Source organism: Equus caballus, chromosome 30 (assembly GCF_041296265.1).
Source record: "Equus caballus isolate H_3958 breed thoroughbred chromosome 30, TB-T2T, whole genome shotgun sequence".
Lineage (NCBI taxonomy): Eukaryota > Metazoa > Chordata > Mammalia > Perissodactyla > Equidae > Equus > Equus caballus.
The window spans coordinates 24,430,791-24,448,704 of NC_091713.1; the positions used below are offsets into that span (position 1 = coordinate 24,430,791).

At 35.6% G+C, this 17,914-nt stretch overlaps 1 protein-coding gene across 1 annotated transcript in view; it reads left to right on the forward strand.

Annotated features, from left to right (window-relative positions):
* Positions 1 to 17,914, forward strand: part of USH2A (usherin) — a 747,192-nt gene that overhangs the window by 249,998 nt on the left and 479,280 nt on the right. The window lies entirely within an intron of this gene.

Sequence of the window (17,914 nt, forward strand, 5' to 3'; positions counted from 1 at the left end):
GTGTCCCTCAGCGTATTTTACTTGCTTTGTGAAAGAAGAGAGTTCGTTGGGCAAGTCAGTTTGAGAAACGCCCCGTGTTGTCGGAGATGCTCAATACACTTCAGGTTACTAAAGCATCTAAACCGAGTGATAAGAAAGCTAATCAACTTTGTTTAGCTAAGTATTCCTAACGCTTATTTGAGATCAATTTGTTATTTTTTTAATGTAACTACTGTTAATACCCCATGTTCTGTGGAAAGCATTATGGGAAAAATGAATTTCTGGGAAAATGTACATTCTATGGGTCAGAACTAAAGTGAGACACTTGCTTCAGGCACAAAAATTTAAAGGCACCAAAAGACTTAAGAATCCACAGAAATAATATTTTAATACAATATTTTTAAAAGTGAAAATCATTGCCCAAAAATCCCCCTTACAGTATCAAAGTTTTAAAGACAGGATCTGACCCTCACTTGCATGACCTGCCTTAGTTGCCTCACTTAACTCCTGTTCTTACTGGTACTAGAATATTCTAGAAGTGCTGATACCTCTATGAATTACAGTTTTTAACACTATTTCACTATAGATATGTAAAACTATTTATGGTATATACCTCATTTTCCCAATTTTTTTTTAATTTACAAAGTTTAAGATCTATATTATTCCATAATCTCATAATGATATTAATTTAATCCATGAGAAAATCTTTTTGGAGTAAGTAGCTCATCTTTAAAATGTTGCATGTCTTGAGGACAATGAAATGGAATTTGAGCTGTAAAAGGTAGCTCAAATATCACTTTTATTTTTAACGTAAAATAGTAAATAGTTTGCTTTTAAGTGAGGCTGGCTACTGATGTACATTTGTAATGAATCATGATTATGTGCTAGCTGGGATGTATTGAGATTAATATGTGCTTAACTCCTGGCCTAATACATCAAAATCCTCCTGGAGTATTAGAAATTCAATACTGAGCTCTCCTAAAATGTTCAAATTCTTCTTTATAATTGTAATTATCAAAGAAAGGAGAGAAAAGCAAAAATAGGTACCTGGGAAAGAACCTATGGAAAGTAAAAGACTTTTTCTCAAATGGAAATAGCAACTGCCTTCCTGGTCCAGCATTTGGCTTCTGATGTGTTTCTGCAAGGAAACGACATTCGTTTCCCTTCATTTGGGTAGAGCGGCTGCGAGTGTGGCAGCTCGGATTTGCTGGCTAGCCAGGAGACAGATTTCTGATGGGATCACCTACTGTTGTTGCAGTGAAAGATAGAGTGGCCCGTCCACCGTTAATAAATTTAGTCGTCTGCGCTGTCTCCCTAGCCGGCCTTATACTCTGAGGTGCAAGGCCAGGGGCAGATGTAGTGTCTGGGAAGTTTTCCAAATTCCCCTTTAAAAAAGTTAGGCTGTAAACACCGGCCTCGCTAAGCAAGATCCTTCTGTCTGTAACAAAGCCTCCAGCTGCACAGAAAATGTGTTCGGAGTTCACATCATTTGAAGGACAAGGCAGGGAGTTCGCAGTTTTGGCTTGAACTGCTCTCTGGAGCTTTGGGGATTCCTGGAGAAGAAGTTCTACTGCATTCAGGCACGTTCTGGGCGTTACTGGTTCCTTTTGATTAGTTAGTTGCTCCTTACTTTTAAGGCTCTGTTAATGTTTAATGTAACTGGGTCTACATCAAGTGATGGGTTTGATCCTTTGGCTCAATTGTCAGGTTTGGTTGAATAACTTTATTGAACTGGGCCATGACCAGTTGGATTGACCCGATTAATTGACCCAATTAATAAGTGAGGACAAGTTTACAAAACCAACTCAATAGCTTTCCTTAAACTTGCATCTTCCTAAGTAGAGAGGTAAGTATGTAATTAGCATCTTGCATTTGTTTTACTTATATATTCTCTCATTCAATTCCTCTATGACCCTATAAGGTAGGTATTTTTGCCATCATAGTACACGAGGAAATGAGGCTCCAATAAGTGGCTTCCCCAAGGTACCACAGCTACTGACTTCCAGGGTTACAATGTGAATTGGAGGCTTCTGGTTCCAAAGCTGGTACTTTGCCATGGAGGGAGAGGAGCACAAGTGGATAGTTCTTTGTGGACTCAGAAGTATCTTAAAGTAATAAACGAGAATGGGAAGTGAAATCATTGTCACCCAAATGTTCTTTAGCAAACTGCAAAACTTTTTGGATTTGTCTTTTAGTTGTTAGCTTTTCAGGTAACAAACAGTAAATAGTGTTGGCATTATTTACTTATTTATATTCCCAAAGACATCTCTGGATCAGGGTTCTTTTTCCATAACAATTAATTCCAGAGTGTTACTAGAAGCTAGATGTTTAATATCTGAATGGAATTATTATTATTATTATTATTATTATTATTATCTTGCCAAGGAAGATTGGCCCTGAGCTAATATCTATGCCAGTCTTCCTCTATTTTGTATGTGGGTCACTGTCACAGCATGGCCACTGATGAGTGGTGTAGGTCCATGCCCAAGAATTGAACCTGGGCTGCCAAAGTGGAGCATGTGGAATTTAACCACTAGGCCATGGGGCCAGCCCCAAGAATGAAGTTATTTTAAATGGGCTGAAGTGCTGTGGGTCCAATAGTGCTTTCAACTCACACTCCTCCATATTTCACACAGTTTTTGTATGCTGAGGCAAATTTCATGAGCAAATCCTGGAAATCTAAAATGATGAATTATATTTAAGAACTGAATGATTATAAGGAGAACTAAGATGTCTTTTATTTTGAATTATTCATTTCAAAATCTCACACTCTAACTAAAATGATTCCTGAAATATGAATGGAGATATCAAATAACGCTCAAAAACAAATATACGGTGATGTGTATTATTATACATATTTTATATGTGAAAAAAAGTCAGATTCACCCATCAATGACAGGATTTTTAGATACATTCATAGCATGTTCCATGGTCATGAGCGACATGTTTAAAGTCTTGGTATAAACTATCTTATTACTGTAGTTTGAGAAAGGAATCTTTCCTATAACTCTTTCATATTTGCTTAATACATTTTTACCTCATATGATAAAATGAAAAGAATTGAAATGTATGAATATATGTCCTAACATGTTGCTTAATGTTGTAAATTATTAAGCTTAGTATTGTAAATGAACTCCGTCAAAATCTACCTTTGGGCTGAAAAATTAACCAGATGAATCTTGTTTAGGACCTATTTTTGGTCACTTTTCCTATCTGATACAAGTATTCTTTCAAAAATCTAATATCCAGAAAGGGTATATTATCAGTCATTTACATCCTAGTATAAATTTAAGACCATGTGTTAACTCTTACATTTCTATACGATTAAGAGCGAGGGCTTTGGGAGCAGACTAAGTTTCAGCACCACGCCCCATTATTTACTAGCTAAAGGTAGTTAGGCAAACCACTTAATCATTTTTGTCCCTTTCTTTAAAATTGGCATAATAATACTACTTACAATATTGATATTGAGCAGGTAGGTGGGGATTAAAGGAGATAGCCAGCCTAATGAGCTTTGCATGGTGTATGCCACACAGATTACTTAAGAGTTATTAAACATTAGTTATTAGCTATCCCTCATTTAACAAATATTTATTAAGTGCCTACTATGAGACAGGAGCTTTTCTAAGAGTCGTCTGCAATTTATAAAATCAACACTCTATTAATTCACCTGCTGCTAAACATACAAGATCTGTTTACCTAAATGTTATATCTGGGGTATGAGTAATATGCAATTTCTGTGTTAAAATGTGATATTTAATTACATTGTTGAAAATAGTTAATCTACCTAGTATTGAGATATGGGATAAACTACTTTGCCGTGGGTCTAATCATGTTTGTCTATTTACTTGAGGATTGTACTAGATGACCAATGCCTCTAACTGCTAAAATTCCAAATCAATGAATAAGGAATATTTAAGTAGGTGAAAAAATTCAAAATAGAGCTTATTACCAAGAAATCCGTGAGTTTAAAAACACCTAGATTTTTAAATAAATTGTTTGGTTATGATTCTTTCATATAATATTACATTCACAATTTAAGATGAACATAAATTTACTTTTTCTCTGCTGATCTGAAGCATTTATGGGGATAAGTTAATTTATGGGGATAACTTAAGAGATATAGGGAGAATTACTCAATGTAAAATGGATATTCAGTTCTCGGGTTATATCAGAGGGTGTCAAGAAGCAGCAAATTCAACACAATTTCATGATCTTGTAACTAGAAAATCACGTAAATACTCGTGGTGAAAGAGTCTCCTGGTTATATGGGGTTAACAGTACTTTCTCTTTCTAAAATAGAAATAGCAAATAAAATGTCCCTCCCTTCCACTTGTGGAAGTGGATGTCATTGTGTCTTTGGAGAAAAGAACATGCTCATTTTTTTCAGGAATGCCAAGTAAATCCACTTGACTTACACAGAGAATTTAGTCCTTTCCACGTAATGCTAGTCATCCAAACGGAACCTGGGAAAAACAGCAAACTCAAGTACTGCTCAGATTGGCATTCCAAAGGTGACCCTCTCTCTCCTTGTCCCTTTTTTTCCTATTAGTGAAAACAGGTCCATGATCATTTGGGGGATGGTTTGCCTATTGTAGCATCCGGATGCCAATCACACCAGCCTTTTAAACTGCCTTTCCAGGTGACCCTGTCCAGAAATCAGGTACTGCCTTTGGGGAGATCTTTGTAGGAAACCACTGGGGAAATGAGCGCACATGTGCACCTGGATGTAATTCCCTTTTATTTGTCTTCACGAGAAATGTGATTACTGATGTTGAATATCTTGCAGATGAAAACTCTGTACACTTTCTCATAATAATGCTGTTCAAGGACACTAAGTGATTGTCATACATTTTTGTCTCCTAGTATTTGCCCTCCCTGAAGTGGCTAAACTAAAATGCTTTAGGATCCAGAGATACAATTAATTACCGACTTATGGAAAGAGAAATGCAACACTCTAAATCAATATGCTTTAAAAGCGTATATTTTATATTTTGTACTGTACACTATTTAGGCTTATTATTATTTATTATTTTTAGTGAACTGGGACATTTAAGCACTTCATTAAAGGAAAGCTGATTATAAGCAGTAATAGTGAAGGTACAAGTAGGACGAACTTCTTCAGATACGCTAATTAGTAAAAGCATATTAATTCTGACCTTCAACACCCTTGGTGTCTCAGTATTTGTTTTCCTCTGACCGGGAGCAAGCAATTTTGCTAGAAAGAGCTTAAAAAACACTGCGTCACTTCAAAGCAGATTTAAACCACAAATTTTATTTAACCTTTGATGTTAGATTTCAGCCATAGTTATTGAAAAACAAATATATTAATCGACTATGTGGCCTAGCAGTTTAACACACAGGTAGTAATGATATAGAAAGTTAAAGGCAAGAATAAGGACATGACTTGGGAGCAAAGGAATGAAGTGGCTCTTGGGCAACGACAGGACAGAATCGCGACAGAATCAGAAGAGATGCGAATGTCGGTTGAGCTCATCTTTATGGTCTGAGAAGAACAAGGATCCAAATGCATATCTTCTTAGAATAACAGAAGTCAAACTAACCTCCATGGTAAACTAGGGATGTTATAAAGTCTGTGTTAAGATTATTTAGTTTTTAGTGCTTTTGATAGAGACATAACAAGTAAGTTCTAGAAAATACTTTCACGTGAATTCAATGAATGGGAGAGGAACCATATTTTTCCCCATTCACCAAATTCACATAAAGTCCAGTTTATTTTGCCTTTTTAAAGTGACTCACTCTGAAGCACATTTTTATAATGTCACCTCGTGTTTGAAACGTTAATGGTAGGGTCAGTCTGGGAGGAAATTCAGTTTCACGTTGGAATTTTATCTCGGATTACACAAAAGAATCATTTCAACACATGACTTTTTCTTTAACCAAAACTTTTATACCAGTTCACTATTGCTGAGGGGGTCAAAATTAGTAAAATTACAAATTTGCCTTTGAACCCAGAATCTTTCCTTTTGTTTTTTTTTTAACTTCTCACACAGTCAATCTAGAGCAGGGGCTCACAAAATTCTCCTGTAAAAGTCCAGACAATAAGTATTTTTGACTTTGTGGGTCATGAAATCTTTGTCGCAACTACTCAGCCCCATCATGGTAGCATGAAAGCAACCATTGGCAATATGTAAACAAATAAGGGTGGCCATGTTCCGACAAAACTTTATTTACAAAAGTGGGCAACAGATTGGTAGATTGCCTATCCTTCATCTAGAGTCTAATTCTAGTTCTTAAAACTAATATGTAATTTCACCATTAACAACACATTTTCTTTCTTCTGTCCTAATGCCAGGAGGCCTAAAGATGAGTAGAGGGTAGCTAGGATAAAAGAAACAGGAGAGAAATCAACACAACGAAGGAGATAGTAATGCTTGATAAATGAAAAAATCTTGAAACAGCATCTAGCTTGTTCAACAGGGATTTATGTCACCACCATGCCAAGCCAACATTGACCATGCCAATACAATAGAATAACATTTTCACTGGAACAAATTGCTTTTGTTAGCTGCTGATTTTCTTTTAATCAGCTTAAATACATTCTTTCCATCTCTTTTATGATCAAACATGTATTGTCGTCTGATATACACATTGCACGTGTGTTCTCACACATGCATGCCACATTCCCAAATGCACGCTCTCCAACATATTCCCAGGTTTTCTATGCAGTCTCAAATTTACCTCCTTAAATTTTCCAGTGTCTTTTTCTTACAGTATGTTGGCTATTTTGGAATCTTCTCTCAGGCTGCATTGCTCAAGGAAAATGTTTTTCCATCTCTTAATGACATTCTGTGTCAATATCACACAGATTAGTTTTAGTTCCCTTTTCATCCAACTTAAATGAGTAGATAAAGGAACTTTGAGCAGAAAAAGAATCATAATGGTCAACAGTGACAGCAAAACTAGCACCTATGAAGGTGATTGCTTTTTGATTTAATAAAGTGAACTATTTTGTACATATCTTCTTGGAAAAAAATTAATTACAAATATTTAAAGATGTATAGTTATAGTTATTTTATATCAGTTAGGATAAATATAAACTATATTTATCCTCATATAGACTCATAGAAGAGTATAGATTGAGGTTAATTTCGTTTCGGGGCCAGCCTGGTGTCATAGTAGTTAAGTTCACACACTCTGCTTCAGCCGCCCAGGATTCGCAGGTTCAGATCCTGGGAGCAGACCTACACACCACTCATCAAGCCATGCTGTGGTGGCATCCCACATATAAAATAGAGAATGATTGGCACAGGTGTTCGCTCAGGAACAATCTTGCTTAAGCAAAAAGAGGAAGATTGGCAGCAGATGTTAGCTCAGGGCCAATCTTCCTCATACAAAAAAATAATAATTTCATCTCTACTCAGATAGAAGGGATTCCAGTAATATCCTTGTCAAAATGCCATTTCTTTCAAAACTGAGTTCTAGTGGTCTGAAGAAATGCTTCATAAGATCATGCACTGACAGTTCCACTTAAGTGGGAAATTTCAAGTAATATTATGCACCACATTTAAAGTCCATGCATTGAAGGAAGCTCACAAACATAGCCCTTGGGCTTTTGTTTAGAGAGTCAAGAAGGAGGAGGAGCTGTCTCAGTTGGGAAATTCTTTGACCTCAAGTGCAACTTCAAAAGAGAGTCAGGAGGAGGAATGAGAGGGGAGAAGCACCTGCTTAGATATTCCCATTGTTTGAATCATCTTGGGCAATGGTGCTTTGTCATCCTCACAAACAAAAGGGGTGCTAAGTGAATTTCATAAAAGAGAGATAAGGGCTTATGGGAAATGTATGGGAATGAATGGTTTTATGATCCTCCCTCCAAACAGGCAGAGAATTGAAAAAGAATGTAGATACCTCTTTCTCTCCTTCTCTTCCCTTCACTTTCCTCCTTTGAAACCTATTCCTTCTTCTGTGTTTACCACAGTGTTTACCAAAGGAATATTGCTGATCGCCTGAGACAGAAACCTGGGAAGAGTCCTGGAATGCTACTTCTCACTCCCTCACATTCCATCAATTGTTATTCCTTGTCCATTCTCCCTCAGATACATCTCTTAGAACCCTCAACTGGTCCTAAAGCTACTCCCTAGTCCAGGTCTGTGTTGTGGGTCTTTATATCAACAGATTTACTCTTTTCCAGGTTATTTTTCAAACTAATAATCTTTCTTATCATTCTCTTCCTTAAAATCTTTCAAGACTTTTCCATAGAGATGCCCTGCATGAACTCTTTTCTGCTTACATGCTTACTTTTCAGCCTCAAATCTCCATCCACATATCTCTTGGTTTAGTCTCCAGCTCTATGGCCATCTTTTCCTCTATGGCCATCTTTCAGTCCCGGCTGCTTGCATGTACCACACTCTCTTAGATGCCCAGGTCTTTGAACACATTGATGCCCTTGCCTGGAATGGCCTCCTTTACTTACAAGTGCTTATTTTTCCTTTCACCTGGCTAAGTCCTACTTATCATCGAAGTGTTAGCTGAGTCATTTCTCTAAATAGCCTCCCAACAACCTCCCCCGACCCAAGCCAAATCTAGGTGAGGGGTCTCTTCTATGTACCACCACAAAAAACAAGAAGTTCTCTATTTTAACTCTTACCACATTCTATTGAAATTGCTTATTCACTTATCTACGTCCCAAGTAGACTGAAATTCTGACTATTTTCTTCAGTTATAACTTTTGTGTCTTGCACAGCATAGGACCCATACTAGATGTTCAATTAATGTTTGTGGAATAAAGCGTTAACCAAATGAGTTGGTTAGATAGAAAAAAGAAAGTCCATACGGAAGATTGCTTAGCTCTAAGAATTACTTAATGATGAGATTTGCTTTGCAGTAGAATATATTACATAATTTTGAAAGCTATCTTTTTGGAAGTATTGATAGCTTAGAGGGATAGCTCAATTTGTTTGGTCTCTATTGGCCTAAGATGCATAAGAAAGTATTTTTTAAGCTATATAGTACTAGAGGCAAAAATTATTATTAATGGCCCTTAGTTGCAGGTGAAGTCGCTTGTATGTCAGTTGATACACCTAGAGTTCTGTATCAAGAGTTGCTTTCTGCCCTACCGTAGCTCTCACACTGTGTTGTTGGAAACTAGGTGTTCCACATCTCTTAGATACAGGATCTCCTTAGGCTTATTAGATTTTGAGGTTAATGAATATTTTGACACTTTTACCTATACATATCATTAGGGCTTATTGCAATAGGTTTAAGATGACAGTCATAATAAACATATATAGTACAATAAAAAGCACTTTTAATCTTGAAAGTGCTTTATAAACAACAGTGATCAATGCTATGGATGGATTAACAGCATCAAACTGATTGAATTCTATTTCAAGGGCAATGGAGGTATTGATGTCGGTGTTCTAGTTGAGAAGGAAGGCAGCAATGGCTGCGGTAGAATGCAGTTTCTGGAGTCAGACTCCTGATGTTTCAAATCTGGCTCCCCAACATGCTGGCACGCAGCTTTGCATGAGTCACTTCCTCTCTCTGTAGCTCAGTCTCTTCATCTCTAAAATGGATTATGGTCAGGTCTCAATGCATAAATAACCATAAAGGATTAGCACCGAATTTCTTAGTAGTCATTAGTATATATGCATTTATGGCTGCCATTTTTTAATTCAGGATTTTGAATTATGTGCCTTTCCATTCATTCATATATTTTATGTGCCTAAACCACATAAATCTTGATGATACTCTTTGATAACTTCTCTCTACTACATATCTCTCTAATTCACTTCATTTTACTCAATCTATGAAATTCTGACATTTGTTTTCTGAGTTCCCTTTGTTCTTTCCCTAGAGAGTGAGATGGTCTATCTTTCATTTCTGTATTTCTAGTAGCTACCTTTAAATTTTAACTTGCACTTGTAAATCTAACTCTATTTCTTATCTTTTCCTCGTAATCAGTCTTCTTAAAAAACAAGACTCTCTCAATGTGTCAATTCTCTTACCTACCAATCACCCCTCAATCTGTCACCTGCATTTTTTTTCTCCCATTTCTTTATTATAAATGCTTTCTTCAAGATTACTAATAATTTTCAAAACAAGACCTTTTCTTAATCCCCAACCTATGTGCCCCTAAACAATGATGGTGCCATTAGATCCTTTTAAACATGTGAAGAAACTAAATAATTCTCACCAGGTTTCCCCTTCTATTTTCTGAAAACTGTTTTTCAAGCCTTTTGGCTCTGCTTTTTACATCCACCTTTAAATGGAGGAACTCAATCATTTAGTCAGTCCATATATGGATCTTTCTCAATTTCACCCCACTTGCCAGATGCTATGATTGGTGTTTTGGAAAGGATATTGAGCAAAGCAGGTACAGTCCCTAACCTTAGGGAACTTAAAGTCTTGCAGTGAAGTCATGCATCAAACATGTAATTAAATAATTACAAGTGATGTCTGTCTCCAGCTATGAGAGACAGAGCTGGCTCCAGCTGTGAGGCATATCAAAAAATCCTCCTGCTGAGAAAAAATAAAACAGAAGCTCGATAAAATTTCTTAAAAATATGGTTGTTTAAACACATACTGACTAACTGGGACCACCAGGCTGCCAGAACTTGTGGAATCAAGATCCCAGAAATAAGGAAAGCCATTTAGGAACGACTTTTATTTATCCTTGCATTTTCCTTCTGTTTTATTTGCTGATTCCTGTATTGCATAGTCTTTGGGATAAAAAAGCATGTCTTGAAAGACAAAGAATGAGAGTTCAGGGCCTACCAAGGAGGACGGGTCCTGATAAATATTCCAGGCTTTCAGTTGAAATCCTAGCAGTAAAAGCAAACCAGAAATAGACGAGTCTTCCCAAAACCTGAAGTAAAACCTCAACCTATTTCAGTTATTGATAGGGTAAAAGTTATCTGCCCAGCAAAATAGTTTAAATATTGGCTGCAAGGAGATAACATCAACCAGAGTCTACATGTTTTTAATACACAATGTCTAGTATTCAATCTGAAATTACTAGGAATACCAAGAAATAGGACCTAACAAAACAAAATAGATCCTCAAGTAATCCAGATAAATTGGATATATACCCACGCGTGCACACACACACGCACATACATATATAAATAATATCCAGACATATACTTTAAAATAATTATGATTAATATTGTCAAGAAAATACAAAAAGCAATGCAGAATTTAAACAGAGAACTGGAATATATTAGAACAGGAATTCTAGACCTGAAATAATGGCTAAATTAGGACCTCAGTAGATAGAATTTCATTTCCATCCCTGATGGAGTAAATGGTAATAGACATTATCTTAAAGTATAAAAATTTGACTGCCTATATTGGGAAGAAGGAATAGTTAAAAATTAATTATCTAAGCTTCCAACTCAAGAAGAAACCAGAAAAAAGTAGAATAGCAAATGACATCCCCCAAAAGTTGAAAGGAGGAAGTAATAAAAACAAAAGCAAAAATCAATGAAATAGAAAACAAGAAGTACAATAGAGAAAATAAACAATACCAAAACATCTATGTAATTCACCATATTAACCTAATAAAGATAAAGTCTTCTAAATTATTTAGATTTCATAAATACATTTGATAAAATATAATATCTAGTCATGGTAAAGTTCTCAGCAAATTAAGAATGAAACATCCTGATAAATGTGTTTTTATAAAGGACTACTAATAGTGAAATATTGAATGCTTTCTCCCAGAAGTCAGAAACAGGACAAGGAAGTCCACTATCATCACTTTTATTCAACATTGTACTGGAAGTATTAGCCAGAGGAATAAAGCAAAAAAAAAAAAAAACCACAACAACACATTAAATATATTAAGAACGTCAAAGAAGAAATAAACTGTATATTTATACATGACATGATTAGATATATAGAAAATTAAAATAATATATAAACCTTTCAACTTAATATTTAGCAAAGATGTTGGATAAAGCTCAATATGTAGAAATCAAATCTTGCCCTCGAATAGCCAAAAACAAGCGGAAAATGAAACTTTTTAACGTATTACTTATAATAGTACCAAAATACATAAAAGATCTAGAAACAAATCAAGTAAAAGATAACGTGAGAACTCTAAAAGAAAACTACAAAATATTACTATTACTGAGAGAAAGAAAGGAAGACCTAAATAAATGGAGAGAGAACCATGTTCATGGATTTGAAGGGCTGACGTTGTTAAGTAGCAAGTCCTTCTAATTTTGTCTGTAGGATCCATGTAGTTCCATTCAAATTCCCGGGACTTTTCTGGAAATTGACAAGCCAGCTCTATAATTTATACGGAAAAGAAAAGGACTCAGAATAGCCAAGGCTATATTGAGGATGGATGAAGCTGGAAGATTTACACTACCACATATCATAACTATCTATAAGTCTACAGTAGGTAAAGCAGTATAGTATTGGCTTAAGGATGGACAAATAGGTTAATGATATGCTGTTACATATGTATCCAAAATAAATGCAAACATATGTGTACCAAAAAGCATGTGCAAAGTTGTTCGTAGAAACTTTATTCCTAATAATCAAAAACTGTTAAAAACTCAAATTTTCAACCATAGAGTGGACCTTAAATTGTAACGTATTAATTCAATGGACTATGTATAGCCGTAAAAACAAACCAACTATTGCTTCATACAACAACATGGGTAAATCTCATGATCTGTTAATGAGTGAAAGAAGCTAGAAACAAAAGAGTCTAGTATTCCATTTATATAAATTTCAAAAATAGGAAAATGAATCAGTGGTGATAGAAGTCAGAAGATAGAATAATAACCGAAAGGAAGCAAAAAAGAGCCTTCTGAGATTCTGGAATTATTCTATGTATTAGTCTGAGAGGTGTTTCTGTGTATGTCTATTTTGTGAATGTCCATCCATATATACCCTGATAATTTGTGCACTCTATTATGCTATGCTTCTATTTGAAAAGTTACCAAAAAAAAAAAAAAAAGATTTTAAGTATTCACAGTCCAAAAGTAAGATGTAGAAAACTATTGTTATAGATAACAGAAGCATTCAACCCGGTTTAAGAAGATTCATGAAGACCTCCCAGAGGAAGTTTGATCATCTGAAACATGTGGTTTGAGTTAGCTAGGCAAAAAAGCGAAGTACGGCAGTCCAGGTAGAGAGAGTAGCAGGTGTAAGTGCCTTGATTTGGGAGGTCACGTGGCATATAAATAAACTAATGAATAAACCAGCAAAACTGGGAGAATCCAATAGAGTCAGAGCACAGAAAGCAAGAATGATGCTGGATGAGGTTGAAATATAAGAAGGGACCACATTATACAGGGGCTTTTAACACCATCACATTAGGGATTTTGAACTTAATTTTATCATCTTTATAAGACCACTGTGTAGGCTGGGGTCTGATGCCAAGAATGTTTTCAATTAAAGCTTGCTAAATCAAGTTGATATTTTTACTGAGCTTGTGCATACACTTTTTACAGATTGACTTATTAAAAGTGACCGTTTTATTCCATTGTCTATTAGTTTTGTCTAGAGAATGTCTCACAAAACGTTAGGAGACCTTCTTTATAAGAATTTGCCTGGGTAAGTGGTTAAAAGAAATGCAAATTCTGAATCCCATCACAGATCTATTGCATTCTACTCTCTGGGCAAATAGCTAGAAATTTACATTTTGACAAGATCTCCATAATCTACTCTGTTAAACATACACCTACCACATGACCCAGCTATTTATCTCAAGAGTATTTGTCTATGTGAAATGAAAGAATTTGTCCATGTAAAAGGGAAACACACAAATATTCATGGAATCTATTTTCACCATAGCCAAAAACCAGAGAAAAAACAAGTATCCATCAACAGGTGAATGGATAAACAAAATGTGGTATATCCATACAATGGGATACTGCTCAACAATACAAAGAAATAAACTACTGATACAGCCAACAACATAGATAAATCTCAGTTGATATGCTGTGTAAAGAAGGCAGAAGAGTAATTAATGATAATTCCATTTATATAAAATTCTTAAAAATACAAACTAATCTATAGTGACAAAAAGGATCCATGATTGCCTGGGGCTGAGGTAGAGAGGCTGATGGAAATATTCTTTGGTAATCCAAGTGGTGGTTTTATGGAAATACATCTCAACACTTATTGAGTTGTACCTTGAAATGGATGCAATTTGTTGCATGTAAATTATACCTCAATTAAATGGATAAAAGAAAAAGTGGTTCAAGTGACTTGTGCAACATTCAGATATGAGAACCATTGATCTACTCTGTGATGGAAAAATTGCTTTAACTTTGTTTAGTCAAAAATCGGTCAATTTTTATATTATTTAATTTACTGGTTCTGAACTCCTTTAGATAGAGACAAGCAAGGCATATACTTTAGATCTGGCTTCAACACTCCAAATTTCACCTGAAACAAATTGGTATCCAGTATATATTATAAAGCACAGGAAAAAGGAGTTCTAGTAAACTATGCCTACAGCAAGAATCTGTACAATTTCAATAACATAACATTTTTTCTCTACATTTTCTCTACATTTTTCTCTTTTGATCTCTTTTACTTTAGGATCAGAAATTTTTATAAGTAGAAAGGGCTACAGTTTGTCTATTTTTCAGATATTATCACCAGAAGGAATTTAATCAGTAAAAATATGAAATACATATTTGAATATGCAGTTGACCAGTTCCTGCTCTGTTGCTATCGCATCTCTGGAATAGATTTTTCATAGCTCATATAATTGATGTTAATATGCTATGTTATTAAGTTTAACTGAGAAAAATAGTTGGCTGAAAACTGATTTCTTCTGCATACTTATAAATTCAGTAGTCAGAAAAAAAATTAGGGAAATATAATTAAGGATTGTAAAATCAATTTGACACTCATTTAAAATGTGTTGAGTGAGGCAGCAAGCAGCAGCCCACATCTGACACTGTTCTCTCCTTGTTTACTTCATAAAACTGTGCAAATTAGAACTTTTTAATTTACAGAGCCATTAATACCTCGTTAAAAACTTTCAGCAAGTATCCTGTTTTGAATTTCCTTTTTTTCCTTGTATCTAATATGCAACATTATCTCTGCTTTGTGGCCCCATGTAAGACACTGCATTTAGGAATACAAATCTAAACTGCATGGATGCAATGAAAGCTTTTTAACATCACATCCCAGGAAAGGACATTCGCGGCATCTGATAGTTGTTTTCTGAAGTGATTAATTTCTCCATTCACTTTGTTCTTGCTTTTCCTGTTAGTGTCTGTCTGCCCTAGACTCTCTACTGGACTATGAGGCTGTAGCTGGAATCCAGTAAACTTGTTTCCTGCCCTCACAGGCCTTACAGGGTTGGAGTCCATAGCTGTTTGACTACTCTTGACCCCTACCTATGATAATACTGTTTTTCTGCCCATTGGTGTGCTACAGCCAAAACCGAGCAATCAACAACAATAAAAAATCCTCAAATACTGGATTAGGACTTAACCTTAAAAAATAGTCCAAGTTGTAGACATAGTTTTGGTAGTTGTTTCAGACACTGCCAAAGCTATTGGTCTAGCATACAACTACCCCATCTCACCACATTGCCCTCCCCTAAGGAGGGACACATGGCCACTTCCTCTGTACCATGGACCCTTGCTCTCCTGACCACAGTTAGTTGGGACAAGTATGAATGCCTGATCCAAGCAGAACTGATCCGATTTCACAGGAATGTGGAATTGGAATTCAGAGATAACCGGTCAGCCTCTCTTATCTCTTGAATATAACATAGAAATTAATTGAAATGAGAAGCAGAAAGAAGTGTCCTGCTGTGGGAAATGAGAGAGAGAATTAAACCATACAAACAGAAAGCAGCAGAGAGAGGAGAAGAGGAACGAGAACATTCCTAAATGCCTTTCCTGCTCTCTATGCAAAGACCTTCTCTAGGCTGGGCTGTGTTCCTGGCCTTGAGTTCCAGAGTACACTATTATCTCTGGATAAGAAATTTCTTCTTTTGCTCAAGGGAGCTTGAGTCTGAATGTGCAACCAGATTCTTAACTTGAAAAAAACCCACCAGCATATGAATGGAAGTTAAAGCCATAGAAATGGGTTGAATGACTCAGGGTCAAGGGTAGACTTTGAGGGAGTAGAAGACACTCAGGGATGACCAAAGAAGACAGATATGTGGATGAGGAACATGCGTGAGAGTCAAGAAGAAATCCATGAATTAGGTAATAGTCACCAGTACAAAATGTTGCCCTGCAGGCAGGTAGGCTAAAAGCTGACACTTGTGGTTGGATTTTATCATTTTTATATCTTTATGTCCTACTACCTGACTAAACTATTCTTAAAACGTATTTTATAATTTTCAGGCCCTTCCTGAAGTTTCTAGTATAATGAAATTTCTAATACGTACTTAATAACTGAACAATCATAACTTCTTGGGGCTTATTTTCAAAAGATATGTGTTTAATTTAGCCAATGATATTCTTAAAGCTTTGGCGAAAGATGTTTTGGTTAGTTTGGCTTTGTATATTTTCAGTGAAAAAAAATTGCCAAGTATTAAAAAAGAAATCTGCTGCCCAGGATGCATAATTTATTCTGGGATGGTTTATATTCTAGGAGAATCTCTTGCTCTTTCTTTGCTCTTTCTTTCCTTCTCCTCTGAAAGGGCTTTATTTAAACCATGGGTCATTTCTCATCTCAATTGTTAAGGAAGATTAACTACATTGTTACTGATGCTCTTGATATTTTCTCTCTGTGTAACATTTTGGCAACAGATTCTTAGCCAGTCTGATAAGATAAAATGCTCATAATACTTAGAGGATAAAATGGTATCATTACCACCTCAGATCCATTTAAATCCAGTCTCCTGATCTGCATGAGATTGCATTTTTTGCTCTCATTTAGTAGTTCCCCCAAAAGGAAGTCCTGATATAACTACTGGGTTCCCAGTTTGTATTTTGACCTGTAGGATTTCTTTCTGCTCTGCAGATAAAATAGCAGGTCAAACCTTCCTGCGTTGTAGTTACTGACCTTGCCAAATGCTTTCATATTTTCTTTAGATTGGCTCTGCAAAACCAAATATTAAGAAAGTTTGACAGTCCAGCTAAATTCCATAAGGTCATCTATCACATTACATGCAGTAATTGATTTTAAGTTATTTGGTCATTAGTTTCATGGTTTATGTTTCTGGTTTTCTGGAGTTTCCAGAAACTTTCATGTCAATGAAGAGAGATGTTGCGTAAATAAAATTCAGTCAAACCTTCTTTTCCCTACTTCATTCTGATTATTTGCTTTTGAAAACTAATTTTATTGTTTTCTTCAAGTAATCCCATAGGAGTCAGCGGAGAATTTTCTACTCTTCAGTATGTTTCATTCGTAAATAGAAGCATCGTATTTTTCATCAAATCAAAACATTTTTAAACATGATCATTTGTAGGTATAAGTAATATTCATTGACCCACTTCATATTTATTAAGCACCTAATATTTATGAAATGCTGCCCTAGGTAATGTGACTAAAAGAAAGATTAGTAAGTTAATTTTACTAATTCTTGTCCTCAGAAGCTCTAATTTACACTAGTTAATATCTTAGAAAAAGTTAATACTGTGATGCTGTTAAAAAAAAAAAAGAAGAAGAAGAAGAAGGAAAAAAGCCTGCTGCTGCCCTGTGTTGTATTAACAGAATTGTCAAGGATAAAATAAATCAGGAGATTATTGGACTCCACTTGACAATCCTTAGCCCTTGATAGGAATACCATGTTCCATTTGGGATGGCACACTTTTTAAAACATGGACACATTTGCCAGAGGTTTCAAAAGAGAGCAACAAAAAATGATGAAGGGCTTTGAAAATGGGGCCTCCAAGAAAAAGCAGAGAGACCCGCGAATGTTCAATCTTAAGGAGAGAAGACAAGGGGGACACATGATAACTGTTTACAGATGCATAAAGAGACGTTATGGGGAGGAGAGGGGCCTATTTTTCTCATTAGTCAACAAAGAGATTTC